Source organism: Chiloscyllium plagiosum, unplaced genomic scaffold, assembly GCF_037043375.1.
Source record: "Chiloscyllium plagiosum isolate Xiang-an unplaced genomic scaffold, Cpla_swu_hap1 HiC_scaffold_27, whole genome shotgun sequence".
Lineage (NCBI taxonomy): Eukaryota > Metazoa > Chordata > Chondrichthyes > Orectolobiformes > Hemiscylliidae > Chiloscyllium > Chiloscyllium plagiosum.
The window spans coordinates 21,468,576-21,480,944 of record NW_028270165.1 but is presented as its reverse complement, the minus strand read 5'-3'; the positions used below and the strand labels follow the sequence as shown (position 1 = coordinate 21,480,944).

At 44.9% G+C, this 12,369-nt stretch overlaps 1 non-coding gene across 1 annotated transcript; it reads right to left on the bottom strand.

Annotated features, from left to right (window-relative positions):
- Nucleotides 1-2,902: 2,902 nt before the first annotated feature.
- trnap-ugg (transfer RNA proline (anticodon UGG)) lies at nt 2,903-2,992 on the bottom strand. The gene is given in 2 exon segments: nt 2,903-2,938; nt 2,957-2,992. It is a non-coding gene; the product is annotated as a tRNA-Pro (tRNA).
- Nucleotides 2,993-12,369: the final 9,377 nt, after the last annotated feature.

Sequence of the window (12,369 nt, the reverse complement as noted above, 5' to 3'; positions counted from 1 at the left end):
CGACTGTGCACATTGGGCCAGTATATCACTGGGAAATATTTATGTCCAAGCTTTTTTCGGCACCAGATGAGAAGGCGAGGTGCAGAACAGAGCGCTGTTATACCGGAAAGCTGCTAAAGACGACATTGAGTGAATAGGAGAGAATGCTTTCTCAGCTGGGTTATGGTCCCAACACGCACCCGTTGTGCCAGGGGTTCCACCTCGGTTCCACTCTTCCTTCACTCGCAACACCCCACACCCACCTCCCATAGTGCCAAGGCACTTTCCCCTGCAACCGCCGAATGTGTAACACCTGCCCATTTACCTGCTCCCTCCTGAATATCCAAGGGCTCTAACATACCTGCCAGGTGAAGCAGCACTTTTGCCACAACCTAGTCCACTGCATTCGCTGCTCACAGTCTCATTTCCCCAATGTAGAATGAAGCATAAACTGGGTGACTGCTTCGCAGAACATCCCGGTTCTGCCCGCGGAAAAAAAGGCCCTGACCTTGCGGTTGCCTGCCACTTTAACACATCACCCTGTGCCCTGGCCAACATCTCTGTCTCAGGCTTGCAGCAGTGTTCTCGCTCCAGATGAAAGAACAACACCTCATTTTCCACTTGGAGACCTTACAGCCCTCCGGTCTTCAATATCGAGTTCCATAACTTTAGGGCCTGAACTCCCCCATGTCCTTGCCCCCTACCACACAAACGACTCCTTGTTATCACCTCGTCTGCTATGACACACTACGTATTGTTAGCCGCTAACAGTCTCCATTAACAGTTATTCGCCCTCTCACGCGGATCGTTATTCACTCCTACGTCCTTCCTATTGTTCTCTCTCTGAGCTGGCGGCAAACACAGCAATGTACATCGGAGACTCTGAGCCAGCTGAAACTTGCTCAGTGTGAAGTACATTCCACATTGCTCCAACAATTGCAAGCAGCAAAGCGTTTCCAGAACATCTGCTTGTCATTCTGTCCCCGGAGCGCTGATATTTGTCTCATCCCCAGGAACTGGACTACCTCCACTGGTGGATAATTAAACCATTTCATTTCTACTTGCACGTTGTTCTGCGGGGTGGGACGGGGTGTAGGGTGGGGTGCGGGTAGAGTCCATTCGCTCTTCTGCTCTCTCTCTCTCTCTCTCTCTGAAACCCTTGGGGTGAGAGGTGTCAGTTACATTAATGCGGGGAACATGAACAACTTTGATTGTGAACTTTCTCCAAGGGTCTGTTATCGGAGAGATAGAAAGATGCTGTGCTGGCAGGACAGAAAGAAATGGACACCGAGGACTCTTCGCTCAGGTAAATTCACATGGTTGTGCAGCCTTCTTGGTGTTCAGAAATCGTCTTCACGCAGCAATCTTACGGAAAGTCTATTGCAAAGTGGGCATTGCTTTCTTTGCTGCGACCGCGCAGCAGTTAACATCTGAGCCCCAAGTGTCCCAGATGAAGAGAATCCGAGTGAAACCTTCACTCACTGAGAGTCATCCCCACGGCCCTGAGCTGAGGGACTGCAGGCAGTCCAACACGGAAGGGACGGTTAAAAATGAACCAGTTTTGCCCCCTCAGCCTCTCTGTCCCAGAGACAGGCAGTGGGACGGCATAAACACGTAGCATCATTCTCGCGCAGACAGAAGCCGTTCAGCCCATCGCGTCCACGGCGACTGTCTGTCACTTGTCTCTCTCTCTCTCTCTCTCTCTGAGGTTATTCACAATCGGTGGTATCCGTCCTAATAGGAGGGGACGATGTCTGAGTCGTGATGCGGTTTCTGACATGCTTGTCATTCTCGTCTGAACCAGGGTGGCGAATTACTGCAAGGAATGGACGAAACCACAAGGCATGTGTTTCAACTTTACCAGCTGATTGGCATCGCAGAGAACTGGGTTTGCGATTCGGTTCAAGAGGAAACCGGCGAAGACCAGAATACCACTGAGACCTCTAAAACCATGCCACCTGATTTGGCGAGTGCATCGATATCCGACATTTTGGTTAATCGATGCAAAGGCAGCTTGCAGATGAGAGCACCGATCTTAAGGAAAGCAGCTCGAGGAGACATTGAATAATAGCAGAGGATGGTTTCGATCCATCGACCTCTGGATTATGGGCCCAGCACGCTCCCGCTGCGCCACTCTGCTGCCACACGCGGCGCACCTTCCACAGAACACTTCAGGTTTCCGTCTGGCACGCGGCAGGCACGTTCGAGCCTGATGTCAAAGACCTCCACTGCTGTCGTGTAATATGCTGTTTCGCGGACGTATGGAGGCTGTGTAAATATAAACTTATTTCTAAATTCCCACATTCTGTTGGTCGAACTGTGATTTCACACTGAATCACAACATGTGTCACAGCGCAGACGGTGGCCATGCGGCCCACCTTCGCTCTGCTGGTTCTACACTTAAGTAAACGTGTGTCTCTATTCGTTTCATTCTCTCGCCTTCTCAGCGTAAATCTGCACATCTGAACGTGACCACCGAATTCCCTTTTGTGTCCATTGAATCTTCCTCTTTGTCAGTGTCAGACAGGGACTTACTAACCCTAACCACTCCCTGTACGTAAACGTTCTTCCTAATGTCACTTTTACTTCTTTTCCTCGTGACTTTAAAATTCTGCCGAATCGTTGAGGATCCTTTCAGGTGTGGGAGCATTTTCACAACATTATTTCCTGTTTCTAGGTCCCTCATGACTTGGAAAAGTTCGGTTCTCCGAGGAGAGCTGTTCCAATTTTCCAATCTCCCTTGATTGTTGACATTCCTCAAACACAGCACCACTCACGTCAACCTGTTGAACACTATCTCCAACCATTTCACTTCCCTGTTTTCTGCCTCATTCGTACTCCAAACAGCCCAACCTCGTTTCACGAAGGCGTTTTTTGAGAAAATTAATCAGGCAGTTTTGCACAAGTCAAGTTAAAAAAACACGGGCTCGTCCGGGATTTGAACCCGGGACCTCTCGCAACTCGGTACAGTAAAGGACCCAAAGCGAGAATCATACGGCTAGACCAACGAGCCAGAGGGCCGGAATGCTACTAACCCCCCACACCGCTTGCGCGACCTGAGACTTGCTCAGTATGAAATACATTTGAGATTGCTCTGAGAATTGCAAACGGCAAAGAGTTTCCCGAACAGCTGCTTCTCATTCAGTCTCCCTGCTGCTGTTTGTCCCGTCCCCGGGAACCGGGCTCTCTCCACTGGCAGATAATTCAACCATTTTGTTTCGAAACTTTTCTCTGACGCCCGAGTGGCCAGTGACAAGCATTGCCCTCCTCAACATAGGATACAGAGAACAGGAGAAGTCCACGCAGACCTCTACGAGTGTATCAACGCGACTGTGCACATTAGGCCAGTATATCACTGGGAAATATTTATGTCCAAGCTTTTTTCGGCACCAGATGAGAAGGCGAGGTGCAGAACAGAGCGCTGTTATACCGGAAAGCTGCTAAAGACGACATTGAGTGAATAGGAGAGAATGCTTTCTCAGCTGGGTTATGGTCCCAACACGCACCCGTTGTGCCAGGGGTTCCACCTCGGTTCCACTCTTCCTTCACTCGCAACACCCCACACCCACCTCCCATAGTGCCAAGGCACTTTCCCCTGCAACCGCCGAATGTGTAACACTTGCCCATTTACCTGCTCCCTCCTGAATATCCAAGGGCTCTAACATACCTGCCAGGTGAAGCAGCACTTTTGCCACAACCTAGTCCACTGCAGTGTCGTTTTCCCAATTGAGCATGAAACATAAACCCGAAAAATAACGAATTTCAAATTAAGCGAACCCGAAAATAAACGAATTTAAGGCAATCGGAGTTTTTTTTAAACCGAAAAGTATCGAAGTTAACACAACCCAAACCGAAAATAAATGAATTTTGAGCGATCGATTTTTTTTCTATTAAAAAGATGACACCAGAAAATAACCAATCTCTGGAGATTGATATTGTTTTATTTCTGAAAGCAACGAAGCTCGGGAGAAAGAATTTTTTTTAAAAAAACAAAAGTTAATAAAGCTTGGGAATTCAGATTTCAACCCTCCCCTCAGAGTTCAGCAATTTTCGAAGACCACTGTCCGCAAGTACCAAAGCACCCTCAACTTCAATTAATCTCTCCCCTTTTTAAACAGCAACACAGAGATTGAAGCTTCTGTGTTCCGTGATGAAGTTGCGCAATTACACTTAAAAATTATACATTATTTACATTTTTTTAAGAAATAGTAGTCTTAATTACGAGAAAGACCAATCACATATAATAAGGTGACATGATTTACAGCAAGTTAATCCAATGATATTTTCTTTAAGAAGGATATCTAATTTACATAAATTGTCATGCCATGTATTAGTTCAAGGTTAGTTCAAATGGTCAAATAATGTGTCAGTATTCATCTTATGAAAATTCCCATTTACCTGCCCATTTACCTGCTCCCTCCTGAATATCCAAGGGCTCTAACATACCTGCCAGGTGAAGCAGCACTTTTGCCACAACCTAGTCCACTGCAGTGTCGTTTTCCCAATTGAGCATGAAACATAAACCCGAAAAATAACGAATTTCAAATTAAGCGAACCCGAAAATAAACGAATTTAAGGCAATCGGAGTTTTTTTTAAACCGAAAAGTATCGAAGTTAACACAACCCAAACCGAAAATAAATGAATTTTGAGCGATCGATTTTTTTTCTATTAAAAAGATAACACCAGAAAATAACCAATCTCTGGAGATTGATATTGTTTTATTTCTGAAAGCAACGAAGCTCGGGAGAAAGAATTTTTTTAAAAAAAACAAAAGTTAATAAAGCTTGGGAATTCAGATTTCAACCCTCCCCTCAGAGTTCAGCAATTTTCGAAGACCACTGTCCGCAAGTACCAAAGCACCCTCAACTTCAATTAATCTCTCCCCTTTTTAAACAGCAACACAGAGATTGAAGCTTCTGTGTTCCGTGATGAAGTTGCGCAATTACAATTAAAAATTACACATTATTTACATTTTTTTAAGAAATAGTAGTCTTAATTACGAGAAAGACCAATCACATATAATAAGGTGACATGATTTACAGCAAGTTAATCCAATGATATTTTCTTTAAGAAGGATATCTAATTTACATAAATTGTCATGCCATGTATTAGTTCAAGGTTAGTTCAAATGGTCAAATAATGTGTCAGTATTCATCTTATGAAAATTCTATTGTCCTCTTATCTTTGAACTGCAAGTTAATTCTGCAAATCAGCAGTTTGTTCAGCAGTATGGTTCACAGGCCATTTTGTAGTATTCTTTTAAATCGAGAAGCCATTTTGTTGAAATAAAAATGTACATATTTTGTTGCCTTAATTCCAACTTTAGATCCTCACACCCACCTCCCAATTCAATCTATCACGACCAGATTAGGCAACAGTTTCTTCCCCCAAGCCATCAGGCTCCTTACCACGACATGATTGGACTCTTTTCCATCTGACTATTTTTGCACATTTTCGATTTTCTGCTGGAAAAATGTCTATTATTCAGCATTCTTTATTATGCTGTAACTTGCGTGTTTTGCACTCTGGTCCCTCGAAGTAGAGGAGAAGACAGAAATATTGGAAGCTGGTGAGAGAGCGTTCACAAAATTAATCCCGGGAATTGACGTGTTTGCTAATGAGGAAATGTTGAGTAGCTTAGCTGAGCATTCGTTCGAGTTTGGAAGAATGAGAGGAGATCTGAATGAATAAGTATCAGAATTTTAGTGGGCCTGATAGGTTAGTTGCCAAAAAGGTAGTGTTCATTTGTGGGAGAGTTTCAGACCAGAAGGAATAGCCTCTAATCTTAAGTGTTTGCATATTTATGATGGAGATGAGGTGGATATCTTCTCTCAGAGGGTAATGAATGACAGGGCTATTGAAGTTCAATCACGAAGTACAGTCAAGGCAGATGTTGGGCAGAATTTTAATCAATAGGGGAATCAATAATAAGGCATGAATGTGGATTTTTGGATTATAATATTAATCATTATGGGAATAAATGGTGGAGCAGATTTGATGGGGTGAATGGATTATTTTGGTCGAAGGGCTTATAAACATCCTGTGGGACCTTGACAAGATAAAATGCTTCAACTTCTGTATGATATTCAGACCTAGGGTTCCACAAGATCTGTGAGTCAACATTTTTCAGCATTTTTACGAGAACGGAAATGAGGGTGATAATAGCCACAGTAGAGTAAGAATGGAGGGAGACTGTAGCATTACGATTCACATTTTTGAGGGAAGGAGAAAAGAAAGAATGTTCCTCAGAAACCAGAATTGTCTGTATTGAATTCCTATACTGTGTAGACAGCAATGTCTTCTGTAATCTCCTTTTACAGTATACGAGAAAGGGAGGATTTACAGCCAGAAATCTCAAAACAAGATCTGATAGAGACAATCAATTCATTGGCACGGGAATATCATCGGCCTTTGAATCTAGTAGCATTTTTTAATTTCCCTCCTGTCCTGTCTGCTTCACAAGGTTTCAAACATCAGTGAGACTGAGGTATGCATACCTGAGTGAGAGTGTTCCAATGAACTGACCGTGGGAAGAGCTTTAAGCGGGTACACAGCCTAAAATAGCAACACCCCATTCGCAGCAGCAATAGATGGAACATGTTCCATACATGAGTGGTCTTTCAACCGATTGTCAAAGCTGGAGAGAGACAAGGATTCCCACATCATGGAGAAATTGTGGAAGCAAAGCAATATCTTTGCCCTTTCCATTTCTCATCCTTGGAGGGAGAAAGAGAGGGAGGAAACACTATTCACATGTAGCAACTGAAGTGAATCCAGGGAGGGAGCAGACTCTGCAAAGGTATCAGATGCTCTCTGTCCTTCTTAACGGTATACTACATTTTTCCCCTCAGTTTGATACGTTTATTTAAATACAATTTGCATTGCGGAAAAAGATCGCTTCTTTCCTCATGTTCAGAATTAAAATGGTAGTTACTCATGGGACGGAGCAGAATCTAAGGGATTGGCACGTTGATATAAAATGTAGACATATGTTGCTTCATATGGTGTATATCTGATATTATTCGCTGTTATAAAAGCCTTGTGGCTATTATTTTTCACATTCTAATCTAGCACTGAAGTTATATTCTGTATTTCTTGTTATCTTTTTTATTGAATAGGACAGTAGAAAGTCATTCAGCAACTTTACTGGTTTGTTTTTCTCAAGTAGCCTTGACATTTCATTTTCATTGTCCTTGATTCAGCTCCATTTCCAGTGCCTTTGTCGGCAGCTTGTTCTAGGTTATTGTCACCGAAATGAAGATTTCCTCCATACACACTTAAGGCTATCTGGTTGCATGAGGGTTTTCAGGTTTCTGTGTCCTGGATAAGATGTGATCAGGCATCTGACAAACTACAGGAATTGTCACCTATGTTGTGTTCATTTAACAGTATTGACTGTGATCACGTATTTTGTGAATTTAATTTTGCAGGAAGACATGTAGAAAGAAATCTGAAAGCAAATGATACATCAACTTCTGACAGAGCCACTTGATTCATTGGGACTTGAATATCAGCAACCATTCCAATTGAGAAGAAATGTTTGCTTTTGTCTGCTTGAGAGATTTTGGACACTTTTTGAATACAGAGACACCCAAGTGAGGGAGATTCAGTGCACTGACTGTGAAAAGTGCTTGAAACCAGTTACTCAGTTTGGGGAATCAAAGTTTCATCCCTCACGGTGGAGAGAGACTGTGTACCCATTCTGTTGGTAATTTCAAACCCAGAGGGACACAAGGAAAGCTCTCCCCATGGGGAAACTGTGGAAATGTGGGGACTGTGGGAAAGGGTTCCCTTCCCCGTCAGTGCTGGAGACTCATAGAAGCATTCACACAGGGGAGAGGCCATTCTCCTGCTCTGTGTGTGGGAAGGGATTCAGTTGGCTGTGCAACCAGCTGATGCACTGGCATGTTCACACCGGGGAGAAGCCATTCACTTGCTCCAAGTACAGGAATACATTCGTCAATTCTCCTGGCCTGCTGAAACATCCTTGGGTCCGCACTGGGGAGAGGCCGTTCACCTACTGTCACTGCAGGAAGGGGTTCATGAGTTCATCCACCCTGCAGACATACCAGTGGGTCCACACTGGGAGAGGCTGTTCTCCTGCTGAGTGCAGGAAGGGATTTGGTTGGGTGGACAACTTCCGGAGGCACTAGTGAGTTCATGTGCCATCACTGGGATCGAAGAAGCAATGGCCGAGTGGTATTATCAACTGGATTACTACATCAACTCTGGGAACTCCCCCGGGTTTGAATCCCGCCATGGCAGATTGGAATTTGGTCAGAAATCTGGAGTTCAGAATCTAATGGTGAAACCATTTTCAGGGGGAAAACATCCTCATCTAATTCACTCATGATTTTTTTAGGGAAGGAAACTGCTGTTGTGGGAAAGGATTCACTCAGTCGTCCCAGATGCATCCTTTACCCGGTCTGGCCTACACATGACTCCAGACTCTCAGCAATATGGTCGACTTTAAGCCCCTGTCCCCACCCCTGCCCCCGGAAAATGAGTGGGGAGAAACTTACTTGGATACAGTATATGGGCTGAAATTGCTGAGTGAGGCATTACTTCCTCCGGGTTAAGACTGTATCAAGGATTCAGTTACAAAGGGACACCTCAGTGCTTACCAATAATAAAGCAACTGGGGTGGCAGGGGAGGTCAGGGGTGTATGTGCGTGCTTTGAGCTTCAGCTGTTGAAGAAAAGGAAAGCTACTTTTTGTAATTTTTTTGCTGGGGAGATCATGAAGCTGTAACAAAGTTGGGTCGCAATAAAGGTTACCTAAATTCGGACTCAGACATTGAAAGATTTAAAATCCAACAAGTTTCTGTTTTAAAGCTGCTCACTCAGCTTCCAGCACTATGTTACCAAAGTCGTGTATCAGAAGAAGCAGTGAATCAGTAGCAAGTATCCTTAGAAACTGTTAAGATTTTCATCTCTGCAGGTACTGCATCGTTTCATCAGCATTGTAATGTTTCCTGGCAGCAGCAGGAAGTGTTGTGGCTGTGTTCATGAGAAACAACGTTAAAAATCACATAACACCAGGATATAGTCCAACAGGTTTATTTGGGAGCACTAGCTTTCGGCGCGCTGCTCCTTCATCAGGTAGCTGTGGAGCAGGATCATAAGACACAGAATTTATAGCAAAAGATCAGTGTCATGCAACTGAAATGATATATTGAACAAACCAAGATTGCTGTTAAGTCTTTCATCTTTTAGAATGGGTTGCAGGTTTCAGTTCATTAATATGCAAATCCTAGAACTTCTTTTAAGTCATGTGCTCGAGATAACTTAAGGTAGATAGGATAGTGAAGAAGGCATTTGGTATGCTTTCCTTTATTGGTCAGAGCATTGAGTACAGGAATTGGGAGATCATGCTGCAGCTGTTCAAAACATTGGTTAGGCCACTGTTGGAATATTGCATGCAATTGTGGTCTCCTTCCTATCGGAAAGATTACAGATTACATTACAGTGTGGAAACAGGCCCTTCGGCCCAACAAATCCACACCGACCCGCTGAAGCACAACCCACCCATACCCCTACATTTACCCCTTACCTAACACTAGGGGCAATTTAGCATGACCAATTCACCTGACCTGCACATCTTTATGACTGTGGGAGGAAACCGAAGCACCCGGAGGAAACCCACGCAGACACAGGGAGAATGTGCAAACTCCACACAGTCAGTCGCCGGAGGCAGGAATTGAACCCAGGTCTCTGGCGCTGTGAGGCAGCAGTGCTAACCACTGCGCCACCCATAAGATATTGCGAAACTTGAAAGGGTTCAGAAAAGATTTACAAGGATGTTGCCAGGGCTGGAGGATTTGAGTTATAGGGAGAGGCTGAACAGGCTGGGGCTGTTTTCCCTGGAGCGTCGGAGGCTGAGGGATGACCTTATAGAGGTTTACAAAATTATGAGGGGCATGGATACGATAAATAGACAAAGTATTTTCCCTGGGATCGGGGAGTCTAGAACTAGACGGCATTCCTTTTGGTGAGAGGGGAAAGATATAAAAGAGACCTAAGGGGCAGGTTTTTCACGCAGAGGGTGGTACGTGTATGGAATGAGCTGCCAGAGGATGTCATGGAGGCTGGTACAATTGTAACATTTAAGAGGCATTTGGATGGGTATATGAATAGGAAGGGTTTGGAGGGATATGGGCTGGGTGCTGGCAGGTGGGATTAGATTGGGTTGGGATGTCTGGTCGGTGTAGACGGATTGGACCGAAGGGTCTGTTTCCATGCTGTACATCTCTTTGACTCTATGACTCTATTTTATAAAAAGAAGTGACAGCTCAGACAATGCATGGAAGGTGTGAGGTTCAAGTCTATCAGTATCCCAATCTTGAGTCAGACTGGTTCTATTTCCAAAGTAGGAATTTATAAAATTATTACATGCATTGACTGCCTGCAGATTGTGAACTTTTTGAGCAAAATACAATGTATTTGGAAATATAATTCCGCAAATTCACCCTATTGACTTACATGCATGTGTGTGTGTATGAGAGTGTGTGTGTCTGTGTATGTGTGAGAGAGAGAGAGACTGTATAGTGTAGTGGAGTCACATGTAGTGTGACATCAACCCAAGGTCCATTTGAAGCCATCCTCATGGCTATTGATACCCAAGTTTGGAATCCAAGTTGAACTTAGCCTCTGCTCGGCCACCAGAAATGATGAAGCAGTTACACAACACACATTGGAGAGTGTAGGGTGGGACTTGTCTTCTGATTTGCAGAAGGTGGGAGGCTCTGGATGCTGTGATCCAGGGCAAACACATGCTGGTGGACATTCAGCTCAGAGAGATGGAGCTGAAAGCCAGGCTGCAGACCTTTGATGTAAAAGATAACCAGACATTTTATTCCAGGAGTTAGTCATTCCTCTCCGGACAGACCCTTCTGATTGAGTCAGTGGACAGGGTCAGGAGGTGTGAGCGTGGATCAGGCAGGTAAAGGGAATCTGAGAGAGGGCTGCAAGGGAGTGGAGGATCGAACTGGCTGGGTGCTGGGAATACGAACAACATTGGGGAGGTGGTGGTAACAGACAGAATAGTGACGGATTGTCTCCGGTCTCCGCAATTGTAAGCAGGAGGCCAGATGACATCGGTGTCTATCTGGTGCCAGGATTCGGGAACCATTGTGCTCAGGGCTGAAGATGTGGGAAAGGGAGGTTACAGCAGGTGTGGTCCACAAATGTCAGGAGAGAGCCTCTGCTGAGGGTACGTGAAAAGTTAGAAGCTAACTCTGGACGGCACAGTGGCTCAGTGGTTAGTACCACAGCCTCACAGTGCCAGGGGTCCATGTTTGATTCCATCCTTGGGCAACTGTCTGTGTGGACCTTGGCACGTCCTCCTCCTTGTGTCTGTGTAGGTTACCTGCGAGTGCTCTGGTTTTCTCCCACAGTCCAAAGATCTGCAGTTTAAGGTGGATTGGCCATGCTGAAGCGTGCAGATTAGAGTGGGTTAGCCATGAGGAACTGCAGGGCTGTAGGGTCAGCAGATGGGTCTGGATGGGATGCTATTTGGAATGTCAGTGTGAATTCGATGGGCCGAATGGCCTGTCAGAATTATGATTCTACTGCTTTTGCCACGTATATATTGAGAAATGATTGACACAAGTCTGCTGTGGGAGGAGTGGGTTCCAGTTCGTGAGATATCAACACCAGTCCTGGGGAAGGTGGGATTTGGGCAGTCTCTCACCCCCACCCTCTGCCCCCCTGTCCAATCTCTCCCCACCCACTGTCCCCGTCCATTCTCTCTCAACCCCCACCCTCTGCCCTGCATTCTCTTCCTCCCCACTTCTGCCCACCAGTCTTTCTCTTTCCCTAACCATCGGTACCCACAATCTTGTCCATCCCATCACCCTCTGTTCCCCCCAGTGTTCTCATCCTCCCACCCTCTGTCCCCCTGTCAATTATCTCTCTCACCCCCTGACACTCTGCCCATCCGTCCATTCTCTCTCCTTCTCTTCCACCCACTCCCTCTCCTTGCAGATGCCTCAAACCCTCTTCGATCGCTGTATCAAACCCTTCTAGGAAGATAGAAAGAGAATGGATGTTGATGACTATACCTGGTAGACACGGCTTCACGAGAAATGACTGATCTTTAAAATTGAGAATAGCTAAAATGATATATTCAGAAATATCATGAAAGCATGTTCAACTTTATAGAAAAGCTGCAGACATCTTTCTGAAACTTGCATTCAAATATGTCCAGTTAGTCCACAGTTGAGGACAGGGTGTAATTTGTGGATGGCCTATTCCTAGTCTTGTGAAATTGATTCTGACTATGCAGAAATAGAACCATAGAGTTGTACAAACCCGTCGGTCCATGCTGACCAGGTATCCTAAATTAATCTTGGCCCATATACCCATCCAAATGTCTTTTAAATTTTGTAA